At 43.8% G+C, this 14,130-nt stretch overlaps 51 pseudogenes; all 51 read left to right on the forward strand.

Moving 5' to 3' along the window:
- The first annotated feature begins 16 nt into the window (after positions 1 to 16).
- Positions 17 to 136, forward strand: LOC146744406 (5S ribosomal RNA; annotated as a pseudogene).
- A 61-nt stretch (positions 137 to 197) lies between these two features.
- On the forward strand, positions 198 to 317 carry LOC146744407 (5S ribosomal RNA; annotated as a pseudogene).
- A 97-nt stretch (positions 318 to 414) lies between these two features.
- On the forward strand, positions 415 to 534 carry LOC146744408 (5S ribosomal RNA; annotated as a pseudogene).
- Positions 535 to 846: 312 nt separating this feature from the next.
- LOC146744409 (5S ribosomal RNA) lies at positions 847 to 966 on the forward strand (annotated as a pseudogene).
- Positions 967 to 1,273: 307 nt separating this feature from the next.
- LOC146744410 (5S ribosomal RNA) lies at positions 1,274 to 1,393 on the forward strand (annotated as a pseudogene).
- A 96-nt stretch (positions 1,394 to 1,489) lies between these two features.
- LOC146744411 (5S ribosomal RNA) lies at positions 1,490 to 1,609 on the forward strand (annotated as a pseudogene).
- Positions 1,610 to 1,705: 96 nt separating this feature from the next.
- LOC146744412 (5S ribosomal RNA) lies at positions 1,706 to 1,825 on the forward strand (annotated as a pseudogene).
- A 96-nt stretch (positions 1,826 to 1,921) lies between these two features.
- LOC146744413 (5S ribosomal RNA) lies at positions 1,922 to 2,041 on the forward strand (annotated as a pseudogene).
- Positions 2,042 to 2,137: 96 nt separating this feature from the next.
- On the forward strand, positions 2,138 to 2,257 carry LOC146744414 (5S ribosomal RNA; annotated as a pseudogene).
- A 96-nt stretch (positions 2,258 to 2,353) lies between these two features.
- LOC146744415 (5S ribosomal RNA) lies at positions 2,354 to 2,473 on the forward strand (annotated as a pseudogene).
- A 96-nt stretch (positions 2,474 to 2,569) lies between these two features.
- Positions 2,570 to 2,689, forward strand: LOC146744416 (5S ribosomal RNA; annotated as a pseudogene).
- Positions 2,690 to 2,785: 96 nt separating this feature from the next.
- Positions 2,786 to 2,904, forward strand: LOC146744417 (5S ribosomal RNA; annotated as a pseudogene).
- Positions 2,905 to 2,999: 95 nt separating this feature from the next.
- Positions 3,000 to 3,119, forward strand: LOC146744418 (5S ribosomal RNA; annotated as a pseudogene).
- Positions 3,120 to 3,215: 96 nt separating this feature from the next.
- Positions 3,216 to 3,335, forward strand: LOC146744419 (5S ribosomal RNA; annotated as a pseudogene).
- Positions 3,336 to 3,396: 61 nt separating this feature from the next.
- LOC146744420 (5S ribosomal RNA) lies at positions 3,397 to 3,516 on the forward strand (annotated as a pseudogene).
- Positions 3,517 to 3,614: 98 nt separating this feature from the next.
- LOC146744421 (5S ribosomal RNA) lies at positions 3,615 to 3,734 on the forward strand (annotated as a pseudogene).
- A 96-nt stretch (positions 3,735 to 3,830) lies between these two features.
- On the forward strand, positions 3,831 to 3,950 carry LOC146744422 (5S ribosomal RNA; annotated as a pseudogene).
- A 523-nt stretch (positions 3,951 to 4,473) lies between these two features.
- LOC146744423 (5S ribosomal RNA) lies at positions 4,474 to 4,593 on the forward strand (annotated as a pseudogene).
- A 95-nt stretch (positions 4,594 to 4,688) lies between these two features.
- Positions 4,689 to 4,808, forward strand: LOC146744424 (5S ribosomal RNA; annotated as a pseudogene).
- Positions 4,809 to 4,904: 96 nt separating this feature from the next.
- On the forward strand, positions 4,905 to 5,024 carry LOC146744425 (5S ribosomal RNA; annotated as a pseudogene).
- A 96-nt stretch (positions 5,025 to 5,120) lies between these two features.
- LOC146744426 (5S ribosomal RNA) lies at positions 5,121 to 5,240 on the forward strand (annotated as a pseudogene).
- Positions 5,241 to 5,335: 95 nt separating this feature from the next.
- Positions 5,336 to 5,455, forward strand: LOC146744427 (5S ribosomal RNA; annotated as a pseudogene).
- Positions 5,456 to 5,767: 312 nt separating this feature from the next.
- On the forward strand, positions 5,768 to 5,887 carry LOC146744428 (5S ribosomal RNA; annotated as a pseudogene).
- Positions 5,888 to 5,983: 96 nt separating this feature from the next.
- LOC146744429 (5S ribosomal RNA) lies at positions 5,984 to 6,103 on the forward strand (annotated as a pseudogene).
- A 96-nt stretch (positions 6,104 to 6,199) lies between these two features.
- On the forward strand, positions 6,200 to 6,319 carry LOC146744430 (5S ribosomal RNA; annotated as a pseudogene).
- A 96-nt stretch (positions 6,320 to 6,415) lies between these two features.
- On the forward strand, positions 6,416 to 6,535 carry LOC146744431 (5S ribosomal RNA; annotated as a pseudogene).
- Positions 6,536 to 6,631: 96 nt separating this feature from the next.
- LOC146744432 (5S ribosomal RNA) lies at positions 6,632 to 6,751 on the forward strand (annotated as a pseudogene).
- A 96-nt stretch (positions 6,752 to 6,847) lies between these two features.
- Positions 6,848 to 6,967, forward strand: LOC146744433 (5S ribosomal RNA; annotated as a pseudogene).
- Positions 6,968 to 7,063: 96 nt separating this feature from the next.
- Positions 7,064 to 7,183, forward strand: LOC146744434 (5S ribosomal RNA; annotated as a pseudogene).
- A 96-nt stretch (positions 7,184 to 7,279) lies between these two features.
- LOC146744435 (5S ribosomal RNA) lies at positions 7,280 to 7,399 on the forward strand (annotated as a pseudogene).
- Positions 7,400 to 7,495: 96 nt separating this feature from the next.
- On the forward strand, positions 7,496 to 7,615 carry LOC146744436 (5S ribosomal RNA; annotated as a pseudogene).
- Positions 7,616 to 7,927: 312 nt separating this feature from the next.
- LOC146744437 (5S ribosomal RNA) lies at positions 7,928 to 8,047 on the forward strand (annotated as a pseudogene).
- A 96-nt stretch (positions 8,048 to 8,143) lies between these two features.
- On the forward strand, positions 8,144 to 8,263 carry LOC146744438 (5S ribosomal RNA; annotated as a pseudogene).
- Positions 8,264 to 8,788: 525 nt separating this feature from the next.
- On the forward strand, positions 8,789 to 8,908 carry LOC146744439 (5S ribosomal RNA; annotated as a pseudogene).
- A 96-nt stretch (positions 8,909 to 9,004) lies between these two features.
- Positions 9,005 to 9,124, forward strand: LOC146744440 (5S ribosomal RNA; annotated as a pseudogene).
- A 96-nt stretch (positions 9,125 to 9,220) lies between these two features.
- LOC146744441 (5S ribosomal RNA) lies at positions 9,221 to 9,340 on the forward strand (annotated as a pseudogene).
- A 312-nt stretch (positions 9,341 to 9,652) lies between these two features.
- On the forward strand, positions 9,653 to 9,772 carry LOC146744442 (5S ribosomal RNA; annotated as a pseudogene).
- Positions 9,773 to 9,868: 96 nt separating this feature from the next.
- On the forward strand, positions 9,869 to 9,988 carry LOC146744443 (5S ribosomal RNA; annotated as a pseudogene).
- Positions 9,989 to 10,084: 96 nt separating this feature from the next.
- Positions 10,085 to 10,204, forward strand: LOC146744444 (5S ribosomal RNA; annotated as a pseudogene).
- Positions 10,205 to 10,731: 527 nt separating this feature from the next.
- On the forward strand, positions 10,732 to 10,851 carry LOC146744445 (5S ribosomal RNA; annotated as a pseudogene).
- A 95-nt stretch (positions 10,852 to 10,946) lies between these two features.
- On the forward strand, positions 10,947 to 11,066 carry LOC146744446 (5S ribosomal RNA; annotated as a pseudogene).
- A 96-nt stretch (positions 11,067 to 11,162) lies between these two features.
- LOC146744447 (5S ribosomal RNA) lies at positions 11,163 to 11,282 on the forward strand (annotated as a pseudogene).
- A 96-nt stretch (positions 11,283 to 11,378) lies between these two features.
- Positions 11,379 to 11,498, forward strand: LOC146744448 (5S ribosomal RNA; annotated as a pseudogene).
- Positions 11,499 to 11,810: 312 nt separating this feature from the next.
- Positions 11,811 to 11,930, forward strand: LOC146744449 (5S ribosomal RNA; annotated as a pseudogene).
- Positions 11,931 to 12,026: 96 nt separating this feature from the next.
- Positions 12,027 to 12,146, forward strand: LOC146744450 (5S ribosomal RNA; annotated as a pseudogene).
- A 96-nt stretch (positions 12,147 to 12,242) lies between these two features.
- Positions 12,243 to 12,362, forward strand: LOC146744451 (5S ribosomal RNA; annotated as a pseudogene).
- Positions 12,363 to 13,106: 744 nt separating this feature from the next.
- On the forward strand, positions 13,107 to 13,226 carry LOC146744452 (5S ribosomal RNA; annotated as a pseudogene).
- A 96-nt stretch (positions 13,227 to 13,322) lies between these two features.
- LOC146744453 (5S ribosomal RNA) lies at positions 13,323 to 13,442 on the forward strand (annotated as a pseudogene).
- A 96-nt stretch (positions 13,443 to 13,538) lies between these two features.
- On the forward strand, positions 13,539 to 13,658 carry LOC146744454 (5S ribosomal RNA; annotated as a pseudogene).
- A 96-nt stretch (positions 13,659 to 13,754) lies between these two features.
- On the forward strand, positions 13,755 to 13,874 carry LOC146744455 (5S ribosomal RNA; annotated as a pseudogene).
- Positions 13,875 to 13,970: 96 nt separating this feature from the next.
- LOC146744456 (5S ribosomal RNA) lies at positions 13,971 to 14,090 on the forward strand (annotated as a pseudogene).
- Positions 14,091 to 14,130: the final 40 nt, after the last annotated feature.

Consider the following 14,130-nt stretch of genomic DNA (forward strand, 5'->3'; position numbering starts at 1 on the left):
TTGCGACAAATATTCAGCCTACTGCCAAACCAATGCAGAGTACACCAGTTCTCGTCCGATCACTGAAGTTAATCTGCATCGGGCATGGTTAGTATTTGCATGGGAGACTGGCTGGGAATACCACGTGCAGTAGGCTTATCAACATTATTATTGCATAGCCGAAGCAATAAATGATGTCCAATTCCGACGAATATTCAGCCTACTGCCAACCCATTGCAGAATACACCAGTTCTCGTCCGATCACTGAAGATAAGCTGCATCGGGCGTGGTTAGTACTTGCATGGGAGACCGGCTGAGAATACCATGTGCAGTAGGCTCATCAACATTTTTATTCCACCGTACATACTAACTTTTTTCCATGTTTTTTTTGCCTAGCCGAAAAATTAAATGACATCCAATTGCGACGAATATTCAGCCTACTGCCAAACCAATGCAGAATACACCAGTTCTCATCCGATCACTGAAGTTAATCTGCATCGGGCATGGTTAGTACTTGCATGGGAGACCGGCTGGGAATACCACGTGCAGTAAGCTTATCAACATTATTATTCCACCGTACATACAAACTTTTCCCCGGGATTTGTTGCCTAGCCGAAGTATTAAATTACATTCAATTCCGACAAATATTCAGCCTACCGCCAAACCATTGCAGAATACACCAGATCTCGTCCGATCACTGAAGTTAATCTGCATCGGGCACGGTTAGTACTTGCATTGGAGACCGGCTGGGAATACTACGTGCAGTAGGCTCATCAACATTTTTATTCCACCTTACATACTAACATTTTCCCATAATTTTTTACCTAGCCGAAGCAATAAATGACATCCAATTGCAACGAATATTCAGCCTACTGCCAATCCATTGCAGAATACACCAGTTCTCGTCCAATCACTGAAGTTAATCTGCATCGGGCGTGGTTAGTACTTGCATGGGAGACCGGCTAGGAATACCTCGTGCAGAAGGCTCATCAACATTTTTATTCCACATTACATACTAACATTTTCCCATGTTTTTTTGCCTAGCCGAAGCAATAAATGACATCCAATTGCAACGAATATTCAGCCTACTGCCAAACCAATGCAGAATACACCAATTCACGTCCGATCACTGAAGCTGCATCGGGCGTGGTTAGTACTTGCAAGGTAGACTGGCTGAGAATACCACGTGCATTAGGCTCATCATCATTTTTATTCCACATTACATACTAACTATTTCCATGGATTTTTTGCCTAGCCGAAGTATTATATTACATCCAATTCCGACGAATATTCAGCCTACAGCCAAACCAAAGCAGAATACACCAGTTCTCGTCTGATTACTGAAGTTAATCTGCATTGGGCGTGGTTAGTACTTGCATGGGAGACCGGCTGGGAATACCACGTGCAGTAGGCTCTTCAACATTTTTATTCCACATTACATACTAACATTTTCCCATGTTTTTTTGCCTAGCCGAAGCAATAAATGACATCCAATTGTAACGAATATTCAGCCTACTGCTAAACCAATGCAGAATACACCAGTTCACGTCCGATCACTGAAGTTAAGCTGCATCGGGCGTGGTTAGTACTTGCATAGGAGACCGGCTGGGAATACCACGTGCAGTAGGCTCATCAACATTTTTATTCCACCGTACATACTAACTTTTTTCCATGTTTTTTTGCCTAGCCGAAGCATTAAATGACATCCAATTGCGACGAAAATTCAGCCTACAGCCAAACCAATGCATAATACACCAGTTCTCATCCGATCACTGAAGTTAATCTGCATCGGGCATGGTTAGTACTTGCATGGGAGACCGGCTGGGAATACCACGTGCAGTAGGCTTATCAACATTATTATTCCACCGTACATACTAAATTTTTCCCGGGATTGTTTGCCTAGCCGAAGTATTAAATTAAATCCAATTCCGACCAATATTCAGCCTACTGCCAAACCATTGCAGTATACACCAGTTCTCGTCCGATCACTAGAGTTAAGCTGCATCGGGCGTGGTTAGTACTTGCGTGGGAGACCGGCTGGGTATACCACGTGCAGTAGGCATATCAACTTTTTTATTCCACCGTACATACCAATCTTTTCCCGGGATTTGTTGCCTAGCCGAAGTATTAAATTACATTCAATTCCGACGAAAATTCAGCCTACTGCCAACCCATTGCAGAATACACCAGTTCTCGTCTGATCACTGAAGTTTAGCTGCATTGGGCGTGGTTAGTACTTGCATGGGAGACCGGCTGGGAATGCCACGTGCAGTAGGCTCATCAACATTTTTACTCCACATTACATACTAACATTTTCCCATAATTTTTTACCTAGCCGAAGCAATAAATGACCTCCAATTGCAAAGAATATTCAGCCTACAGCCAAACCAAAGCAGAATACACCAGTTCTCGTCTGATTACTGAAGTTAATCTGCATTGGGCGTGGTTAGTACTTGCATGGGAGACCGGCTGGGAATACCACGTGCAGTAGGCATATCAACTTTTTTATTCCACCGTACATACCAACATTTTCCCGGGATTTGTTGCCTAGCCGAAGTATTAAATTACATTCAATTCCGACGAATATTCAGCCTAGTGCCAAACCATTGCAGAGTACACCAGTTCTCGTTTGATCACTGAAGTTTAGCTGCATCGGGCGTGGTTAGTACTTGCATGGGAGACCGGCTGGGAATACCACGTGCATTAGGCTCATTAACATTTTTATTCCACCGTACATACTAACTTTTTTCCGGGATTTTTGGCCTTGCCGAAATATTAAATTACATCCAATTACGACGAATATTCAGCCTACTGTCAAACCATTGCAGAATATACCAGTTCTCGTCCGATCACTGAAGTTAAGCTCACCGGACGTGGTTAGTACTTGCATGGGAGACCGGCTGAGAATACCACGTGCAGTAGGCTCATCAACATTTTTATTCTCCCGTACATACTAACTTTTCCCATGTTTTTTTGCCTAGCCGAAGCAATAAATGACATCCAATTGCAACGAATACTCAGCCTACTGCCAAACCATTGCAGAATACACCAGTTCTCGTCCGATCACTGAAGTTAAGATGCATCGGGCGTGGTTAGTACTTGCATGGGATACCGGCTGAGAATACCATGTGCAGTAGGCTCATCAACATTTTTATTCCACCGTACATACTAACTTTTTTCCATGATTTTTTGCCTAGCCGAAGCATTAAATGACATCCAATTGCGACAAATATTCAGCCTACTGCCAAACCAATGCAGAGTACACCAGTTCTCGTCCGATCACTGAAGTTAATCTGCATTGGGCATGGTTAGTACTTGCATGGGAGACTGGCTGGGAATACCACGTGCAGTAGGCTTATCAACATTATTATTGCATAGCCGAAGCAATAAATGATGTCCAATTCCGACGAATATTCAGCCTACTGCCAACCCATTGCAGAATACACCAGTTCTCGTCCGATCACTGAAGATAAGCTGCATCGGGCGTGGTTAGTACTTGCATGGGAGACCGGCTGAGAATACCATGTGCAGTAGGCTCATCAACATTTTTATTCCACCGTACATACTAACTTTTTTCCATGTTTTTTTTTGCCTAGCCGAAAAATTAAATGACATCCAATTGCGACGAATATTCAGCCTACTGCCAAACCAATGCAGAATACACCAGTTCTCATCCGATCACTGAAGTTAATCTGCATCGGGCATGGTTAGTACTTGCATGGGAGACCGGCTGGGAATACCACGTGCAGTAAGCTTATCAACATTATTATTCCACCGTACATACAAACTTTTCCCCGGGATTTGTTGCCTAGCCGAAGTATTAAATTACATTCAATTCCGACAAATATTCAGCCCACTGCCAAACCATTGCAGAATACACCAGTTCTCGTCCGATCACTGAAGTTAATCTGCATCGGGCACGGTTAGTACTTGCATTGGAGACCGGCTGGGAATACCACGTGCAGTAGGCTCATCAACATTTTTATTCCACCTTACATACTAACATTTTCCCATAATTTTTTACCTAGCCGAAGCAATAAATGACATCCAATTGCAACGAATATTCAGCCTACTGCCAAACCAATGCAGAATACACCAATTCACGTCCGATCACTGAAGCTGCATCGGGCGTGGTTAGTACTTGCAAGGTAGACTGGCTGAGAATACCACGTGCATTAGGCTCATCATCATTTTTATTCCACATTACATACTAACTATTTCCCTGGATTTTTTGCCTAGCCGAAGTATTATATTACATCCAATTCCGACGAATATTCAACCTACTGACAAACCATTGCAGAATACACCTGTTCTCGTCCGATCATTGAAGTTAAGCCCACCAGACGTGGTTAGTACTTGCATGGGAGACCGGCTGAGAATACCGCATGCAGTAGGCTCATCAACATTTTTATTCCACCGTACATACTAACTTTTTCGCGGGATTTTTTTGCATAGCCTAAGCATTAAACGACATCCAATTCCGACGAATATTCAGCCTACTGCCAACCCATTGCAGAATACACCAGTTCTCGTCCGATCACTGAAGTTAAGCTGCATCGGGCGTGGCTATTACTAGCATGAGAGACCTGCTGGGAATACCACGTGCAGTAGGCTCAGCAACATTTTATTCCACATTACATACTAACTTTTTCCCATGATTTTTTGCCTAGCCGCAGCATTTAATGACATCCAATTCCGACGAGTATTCAGCCTACTGCCAAACCATTGCAGAATACACCAGTTCTCGTCCGATCACTGAAGTTAAGCTGCATCGGGCGTGGTTAGTACTTGCATGGGAGACCGGCAGGGAATACCACGTGCAGTAGGCTGATGAACATTTTTATTCCATCGTACATACTAACATTTTTCCATGATTTTTTGCCTAGCCGAAGCATTAAATGACATCCAATTTCAACGAATATTCAGCCTACTGCCAAACCAAAGCAGAGTACACCAGTTCACGTCCGATTACTGAAGTTAATCTGCATCGGGCATGGTTAGTACTTGCATGGGAGACCGGCTGGGAATACCATGTGCAGTAGGCTTATCAACAATTTTATTTCACCGCACATACCAACTTTTTCCCGGGATTTGTTACCTAGCCGTAGTATTAAATGACATACAATTCGGACGAATATTCAGCCTACTGCCAAACCATTGCAGAATACACCAGTTCTCGTCCGATCACTGAAGTTAAGATGCATCTGGCGTGGTTAGTACTTGCATGGGAGACCGGCTGGGAATACCACGTGCATTAGGCTCATCAACATTTTTATACCACTGTACGTACTAACTTTTCCCGGGATTTTTTGCCTAGCCGAAGTATTAAATTACATCCTATTCCGACAAACATTCAGCCTACTGCCAAACCATTGCAGAATACACCCGTTCTCGTCCAATCACTGAAGTTAAGCTGCATCGGGCGTGGTTAGTACTTGGATGTGAGACCGGCTGGGAATACCACGTGCAGTAGGCTTATCAACAATTTTATTCCACATTACTTACTAACTTTTTCCCGAGATTTTTTGCTTAGCCGAAGCATTAAATGACATCCAATTCCGATGAATATTCAGCCTACTGCCAAACCATTGCAGAATACACAAGTTATCGTCCGATCACTGAAGTTAAGCTGCATCCGGCGTGGTTAGTACTTGCATGGGAGACCGGCTGGGAATACTACGTGCATTAGGCTCATCAACATTTTTATTCCACCGTACATACTAACATTTTCCCGGGATTGTTTGCATAGCCGAAGCATTAAACGACATACAATTCGGACGAACATTCAGCCTACTGCCAAGCCATTGCAAAATACACCAGTTCTCGTCCGATCACTGAAGTTAAGCTGCATCGAGCGTGGTTACTACTTGCATGGGAGACCGGCTGGGAATACCACGTGCATTAGGCTCATCAACATTTTTATTCCACCGTACATACTAAATTTTTCCTTGGATTTTTTGCCTAGCCGAAGTATTAAGTTACATCCAATTCCGACGAATATTCAGCCTACTGCCAAACCATTGCAGAATACACCCGTTCTCGTCCGATCACTGAAGTTAAGCTGCATCGGGCGTGGTTAGTACTTGGATGTGAGACCGGCTGGGAATACCACGTGCAGTACGCTCATCAACATTTTTATTCCACCGTACATACCAACTTTTTCCCGGGATTTGTTGCCTAGCCGAAGTATTAAATTACATCCAATTTCGACTAATATTCAGTCTACTGCCAAACCATTGCAGATTACACCAGTTCTCGTCCGATCACTGAAGTTAAACTGCATCGGGTGTGGTTAGTACTTGCATGGGAGACCTGCTGGGAATACCACGTGCAGTAGGCTTATCAATATTTTTATTCCACCGTACATGCTATCTTTTTCCCGTGATTTTTTGCCTAACCGAAGTATTAATTGAAATCCAATTCTGACAAATGTTCAGCCTACTGCCAAACCATTGCAGAATACACCAGTTCTCGTCCGATCACTGAAGCTAAGCTGCATCGGGCGTGGTTAGTACTTGCACGGGAGACCGGCTGGGAATACCTCGTGCAGTAGGCTCATCAACATTTTTATTCCACATTACATGCTAACTTTTTCCCATGATTTTTTGCCTAGACGAAGCATTAAATGACATACAATTAGGACGAATATTCAGCCTACTGCCAAACCATTGCAGAATACACCAGTTCTCGTCCGATCACTGAAGTTAAGCTGCATCGGGTGTGGTTAGTACTTGCTTGGGAGACCGGCTGGGAATACTACGTGCATTAGGCTCATCAACATTTTTATTCCATCGTACATACTAACATTTTCCCGGGATTGTTTGCATAGCCGAAGCATTAAACGACATACAATTCGGACGAACATTTAGCCTACTGCCAAGCCATTGCAAAATACACCAGTTCTCGTCCGATCACTGAAGTTAAGCTGCATCGAGCGTGGTTAGTACTTGCATGGGAGACCGGCTGGGAATACCACGTGCATTAGGCTCATCAACATTTTTATTCCACCGTACATACTAACTTTTTCCCGGGATTTTTTGCCTAGCCGAAGTATTAAGTTACATCCAATTCCGACGAATATTCAGCCTACTGCCAAACCATTGCAGAATACACCCGTTCTCGTCCGATCACTGAAGTTAAGCTGCATCGGGCGTGGTTAGTACTTGGATGTGAGACCGGCTGGGAATACCACGTGCAGTACGCTCATCAACATTTTTATTCCACTGTACATACCAACTTTTTCCCGGGATTTGTTGCCTAGCCGAAGTATTAAATTACATCCAATTTCGACGAATATTCAGTCTACTGCCAAACCATTGCAGATTACACCAGTTCTCGTCCGATCACTGAAGTTAAACTGTATCGGGCGTGGTTAGTACTTGCATGGGAGACCTGATGGGAATACCACGTGCAGTAGGCTTATCAATATTTTTATTCCACCGTACATGCTATCTTTTTCCCGTGATTTTTTGCCTAGCTGAAGCATTAATTGAAATCCAATTCTGACAAATATTCAGCCTACTGCCAAACCATTGCAGAATAAACCAGTTCTCGTCCGATCACTGAAGCTAAGCCGCATCGGGCGTGGTTAGTACTTGCGCGGGAGACCGGCTGGGAATACCTTGTGCAGTAGGCTCATCAACATTTTTATTCCACCGTACATACTAAATTTTTCCCGGGATTGTTTGCATAGCCGAAGTATTAAACGACATACAATTCGGACGAACATTCAGCCTACTGCCAAGCCATTGCAAAATACACCAGTTCTCGTCCGATCACTGAAGTTAAGCTGCATCGAGCGTGGTTATTACTTGCATGTGAGACCGGCTGGGAATACCACGTGCATTAGGCTCATCATCATTTTTATTCCACCGTACATACTAACTTTTTCCCGAGATTTTTTGCCTAGCCGAAGTATTAAGTTACATCCAATTCCGACGAATATTCAGCCTACTGCCAAACCATTGCAGAATACACCCGTTCTCGTCCTATCGCTGAAGTTAAGCTGCATCGGGCGTGGTTAGTACTTGGATGTGAGACCGGCTGGGAATACCTCGTGCAGTAGGCTTATCAACATTTTTATTCCACCATACATACTAACTTTTTTCCATGATTTTTTGCCAAGCCGAAGCATTAAATGACATCCAATTCCGACAAATATTCAGCCTACTGCCAAACCATTGCAGAATACACCAGTTCTCGACCGATCACTGAAGTTAAGCTGCATCAGGCGAGGTTAGTACTTGCATGGGAGACTGGCTGGGAATACCACGTGCAGTAGGCTTATCAACATTTTTATTCCACCATACATACTAACTTTTTTCCATGATTTTTTGCCAAGCCGAAGCATTAAATGACATCCAATTCCGACGAATATTCAGCCTACTGCCAAACCATTGCAGAATACACCCGTTCTCGTCCTATCACTGAAGTTAAGCTGCATCGGGCGTGGTTAGTACTTGGATTTGAGACCGGCTGGGAATACCACGTGCAGTACGCTCATCAACATTTTTATTCCACCGTACATACCAACTTTTTCCCGGGATTTGTTGCCTAGCCGAAGTATTAAATTACATCCAATTCCGACGAATATTCAGTCTACTGCCAAATCATTGCAAATTACACCAGTTCTCGTCCGATCACTGAAGTTAAGCTGCATCGGGCGTGGTTAGTACTTGGGAATACCGGCTGGGAATACCACGTGCAGTACGCTCATCAACATTTTTATTCCACTGTACATACCAACTTTTTCCCGGGATTTGTTGCCTAGCCGAAGTATTAAATTACATCCAATTTCGACGAATATTCAGTCTACTGCCAAACCATTGCAGATTACACCAGTTCTCGTCCGATCACTGAAGTCAAACTGCATCGGGCGTGGTTAGTACTTGCATGGGAGACGTGCTGGGAATACCACGTGCAGTAGGCTTATCAATATTTTTATTCCACCGTACATGCTATCTTTTTCCCGTGATTTTTTGCCTAGCCGAAGCATTAATTGAAATCCAATTCTGACAAATATTCAGCCTACTGCCAAACCATTGCAGAATACATCAGTTCTCGTCCGATCACTGAAGCTAAGCCGCATCGGGCGTGGTTAGTACTTGCACGGGAGACCGGCTGGGAATACCTTGTGCAGTAGGCTCATCAACATTTTTATTCCACATTACATGCTAACTTTTTCCCACGATTTTTTGCCTAGCCGAAGCATTAATTGAAATCCAATTCTGACAAATATTCTGCCTACTGCCAAACCATTGCAGAATACACCAGTTCTCGTCCGATCATTGAAGCTAAGCCGCATCGGGCGTGGTTAGTACTTGCATGGGAGACCGGCTGGGAATACTACGTGCATTAGGCTCATCAACATTTTTATTCCACCGTACATACTAAATTTTTCCCGGGATTGTTTGCATAGCCGAAGTATTAAACGACATACAATTCGGACGAACATTCAGCCTACTGCCAAGCCATTGCAAAATACATCAGTTCTCGTCCGATCACTGAAGTTAAGCTGCATCGAGCGTGGTTATTACTTGCATGGGAGACCGGCTGGGAATACCACGTGCATTAGGCTCATCATCATTTTTATTCCACCGTACATACTAACTTTTTCCCGGGATTTTTTGCCTAGCCGAAGTATTAAGTTACATCCAATTCCGACGAATATTCAGCCTACTGCCAAACCATTGCAGAATACACCCGTTCTCGTCCTATCACTGAAGTTAAGCTGCATCGGGCGTGGTTAGTACTTGGATGTGAGACCGGCTGGGAATACCACGTGCAGTACGCTCATCGACGTTTTTATTCCACCGTACATACCAACTTTTTCTCGGGATTTGTTGCCTAGCCGAAGTATTAAATTACATCCAATTCCGACGAATATTCAGTCTACTGCCAAATCATAGCAAATTACATCAGTTCTCGTCCGATCACTGAAGTTAAGCTGCATCGGGCGTGGTTAGTACTTGCATGGGAGACCTGCTGGGAATACCACGTGCAGTAGGCTTATCAATATTTTTATTCCACCGTACATGCTATCTTTTTCCCGTGATTTTTTGCCTAGCCGAAGCATTAATTGAAATCCAATTCTGACAAATATTCAGCCTACTGCCAAACCATTGCAGAATACACCAGTTCTCGTCCGATCACTGAAGTTAAGCTGCATCGGGTGTGGTTAGTACTTGCATGGGAGACTGGCTGGCAATACTACGTGCATTAGGCTCATCAACATTTTTATTCCACCGTACATACTAAATTTTTCCCGGGATTGTTTGCATAGCCGAAGCATTAAACGACATACAATTCGGACGAACATTCAGCCTACTGACAAGCCATTGCAAAATACACCAGTTCTCGTCCAATCACTGAAGTTAAGCTGCATCGAGCGTGGTTAGTACTTGGATGTGAGACCGGCTGGGAATACCACGTGCAGTACGCTCATCAACATTTTTATTCCACCGTACATACCAACTTTTTCCCGGGATTTGTTGCCTAGCCGAAGTATTAAATTACATCCAATTCCGACGAATATTCAGTCTACTGCCAAACCATTGCAAATTACACCAGTTCTCGTCCGATCACTGAAGCTAAGCCGCATCGGGTGTGGTTAGTACTTGCACGAGAGACCGGCGGGGAATACCTCGTGCAGTAGGCTCATCAACATTTTTATTCCACATTACATGCTAACTTTTTCCAATGATTTTTTGCCTAGACGAAGCATTAAATGACTACAATTCGATCGAATATTCAGCCTACTGCCTAACCATTGCAGAATACACCAGTTCTCGTCTGATCACTGAAGTTAAGCTGCATCTGGCGTGGTTAGTACTTGCATGGGAGACCGGCTGGGAATACCACGTGCATTAGGCTCATCAACATTTTTATACCACCGTACGTACTAACTTTTCCCGGGATTTTTTGCTTAGCCGAAGTATTAAGTTACATCCAATTCCGACGAATTTTCAGCCTACTGCCAAACCATTGCAAAATACACCCGTTCTCGTCCTATCACTGAAGTTAAGCTGCATCGGGCGTGGTTAGTACTTGCATGGGAGACCTGCTGGGAATACTACGTGCAGTAAGCTTATCAATATTTTTATTCCACCGTACATGCTATCTTTTTCCCGTGATTGTTTGCCTAGCCGAAGCATTAATTGAAATCCAATTCTGACAAATATTCAGCCTACTGCCAAACCATTGCAGAATACACCAGTTCTCGTCCGATCACTGAAGCTAAGCCGCATCGGGCGTGGTTAGTACTTGCACGGGAGACCGGCTGGGAATACCTTGTGCAGTAGGCTCATCAACATTTTTATTCCACATTACATGCTAACTTTTCCCCACGATTTTTTGCCTAGACGAAGCATTAAATGACATACAATTAGGACGAATATTCAGCCTACTGCCAAACCATTGCAGAATACACCAGTTCTCGTCCGATCACTGAAGTTAAGCTGCATCGGGTGTGGTTAGTACTTGCATGGGAGACTGGCTGGGAATACTACGTGCATTAGGCTCATCAACTTTTTTATTCCACCGTACATACTAAATTTTTCCCGGGATTGTTTGCATAGCCGAAGTATTAAACGACATACAATTCGGACGAACATTCAGCCTACTGCCAAGCCATTGCAAAATACACAAGTTCTCGTCCGATCACTGAAGTTAAGCTGCATCGAGCGAGGTTATTACTTGCATGGGAGACCGGCTGGGAATACCACGTGCATTAGGCTCATCATCATTTTTATTCCACCGTACATACTAACTTTTTCTCGGGATTTGTTGCCTAGCCGAAGTATTAAATTACATCCAATTCCGACGAATATTCAGTCTACTGCCAAATCATTGCAAATTACACCAGTTCTCGTCCGATCACTGAAGTTAAGCTGCATCGGGCGTGGTTAGTACTTGCATGGGAGACCTGCTGGGAATACCACGTGCAGTAGGCTTATCAATATTTTTATTCCACCGTACATGCTATCTTGTTCTCGTGATTTTTTGCCTAGCCGAAGCATTAATTGAAATCCAATTCTGACAAATATTCAGCCTACTGCCAAATCATTGCAGAATACACCAGTTCTCGTCCGATCACTGAAGCTAAGCCGCATCGGGCGTGGTTAGTACTTGCACGGGAGACCGGCTGGGAATACCTCGTGCAGTAGGCTCATCAACATTTTTATTCCACATTACATGCTAACTTTTTCCCATGATTTTTTGCCTAGACGAATCATTTAATGACATACAATTAGGACGAATATTCAGCCTACTGCCAAACCATTGCAGAAGACACCAGTTCTCGTCCGATCACTGAAGTTAAGCTGCATCGGGTGTGGTTAGTACTTGCATGGGAGACTGGCTGGGAATACTACGTGCATTAGGCTCATCAACATTTTTATTCCACCGTACATACTAAATTTTTTCCGGGATTGTTTGCATAGCCGAAGCATTAAACGACATACAATTCGGACGAACATTCAGCCTACTGCCAAGCCATTGCAAAATACACCAGTTCTCGTCCAATCACTGAAGTTAAGCTGCATCGAGCGTGGTTAGTACTTGCATGGGAGACAGGCTGGGAATACCACGTGCATTAGGCTCATCAACATTTTTATTCCACCGTGCATACTAACTTTTTCCCGGGATTTTTTGCCTAGCCGAAGTATTAAGTTACATCCAATTCCGACGAATATTCAGCCTACTGCCAAACCATTGCAGAATACACCCGTTCTCGTCCTATCACTGAAGTTAAGCTGCATCGGGCATGGTTAGTACTTGGATGTGAGACCGGCTGGGAATACCACGTGTAGTACGCTCATCAACATTTTTATTCCACCGTACATACCAACTTTTTCCCGGGATTTGTTGCCTAGCCGAAGTATTAAATTACATCCAATTCCGACGAATATTCAGTCTACTGCCAAACCATTGCAAATTACACCAGTTCTCGTCCGATCACTGATGCTAAGCCGCATCGGGTGTGGTTAGTACTTGCACGAGAGACCGGCGGGGAATACCTCGTGCAGTAGGCTCATCAACATTTTTATTCCACATTACATGCTAACTTTTTCCAATGATTTTTTGCCTAGACGAAGCATTAAATGACATACAATTCGGTCGAATATTCAGCCTACTGCCTAACCATTGCAGAATACACCAGTTCTCGTCCGATCACTGAAGTTAAGCTGCATCGAGCGTGGTTATTACTTGCATGGGAGACCGGCTGGGAATACCACGTGCATTAGGCTCATCATCATTTTTATTCCACCGTACATACTAACTTTTTCCCGGGATTTTTTGCCTAGCCGAAGTATTAAGTTACATCCAATTCCGACGAATATTCAGCCTACTGCCAAACCATTGCAGAATACACCCGTTCTCGTCCTATCACTGAAGTTAAGCTGCATCGGGCGTGGTTAGTACTTGGATGTGAGACCGGCTGGGAATACCACGTGCAGTACGCTCATCGACGTTTTTATTCCACCGTACATACCAACTTTTTCCCGGGATTTGTTGCCTAGCCGAAGTATTAAATTACATCCAATTCCGACGAATATTCAGTCTACTGCCAAATCATTGCAAATTACATCAGTTCTCGTCCGATCACTGAAGTTAAGCTGCATCGGGCGTGGTTAGTACTTGCATGGGAGACCTGCTGGGAATACCACGTGCAGTAGGCTTATCAATATTTTTATTCCACCGTACATGCTATCTTTTTCCCGTGATTTTTTGCCTAGCCGAAGCATTAATTGAAATCCAATTCTGACAAATATTCAGCCTACTGCCAAACCATTGCAGAATACACCAGTTCTCGTCCGATCACTGAAGCTAAGCCGCATCGGGCGTGGTTAGTACTTGCACGGGAGACCGGCTGGGAATACCTCGTGCAGTAGGCTCATCAACATTTTTATTCCACATTACATGCTAACTTTTTCCCGTGATTTTTTGCCTAGCCGAAGCATTAATTGAAATCCAATTCTGAAAAATATTCAGCCTACTGCCAAACCATTGCAGAATACACCAGTTCTCGTCCGATCACTGAAGTTAAGCTGCATCGGGTGTGGTTAGTACTTGCATGGGAGACTGGCTGGCAATACTACGTGCATTAGGCTCATCAACATTTTTATTCCACCGTACATACTAAATTTTTCC

Source organism: Saccoglossus kowalevskii, chromosome 5 (genome assembly GCF_978046115.1).
Source record: "Saccoglossus kowalevskii chromosome 5, keSacKowa6.1, whole genome shotgun sequence".
NCBI classification, from domain to species: domain Eukaryota; kingdom Metazoa; phylum Hemichordata; class Enteropneusta; family Harrimaniidae; genus Saccoglossus; species Saccoglossus kowalevskii.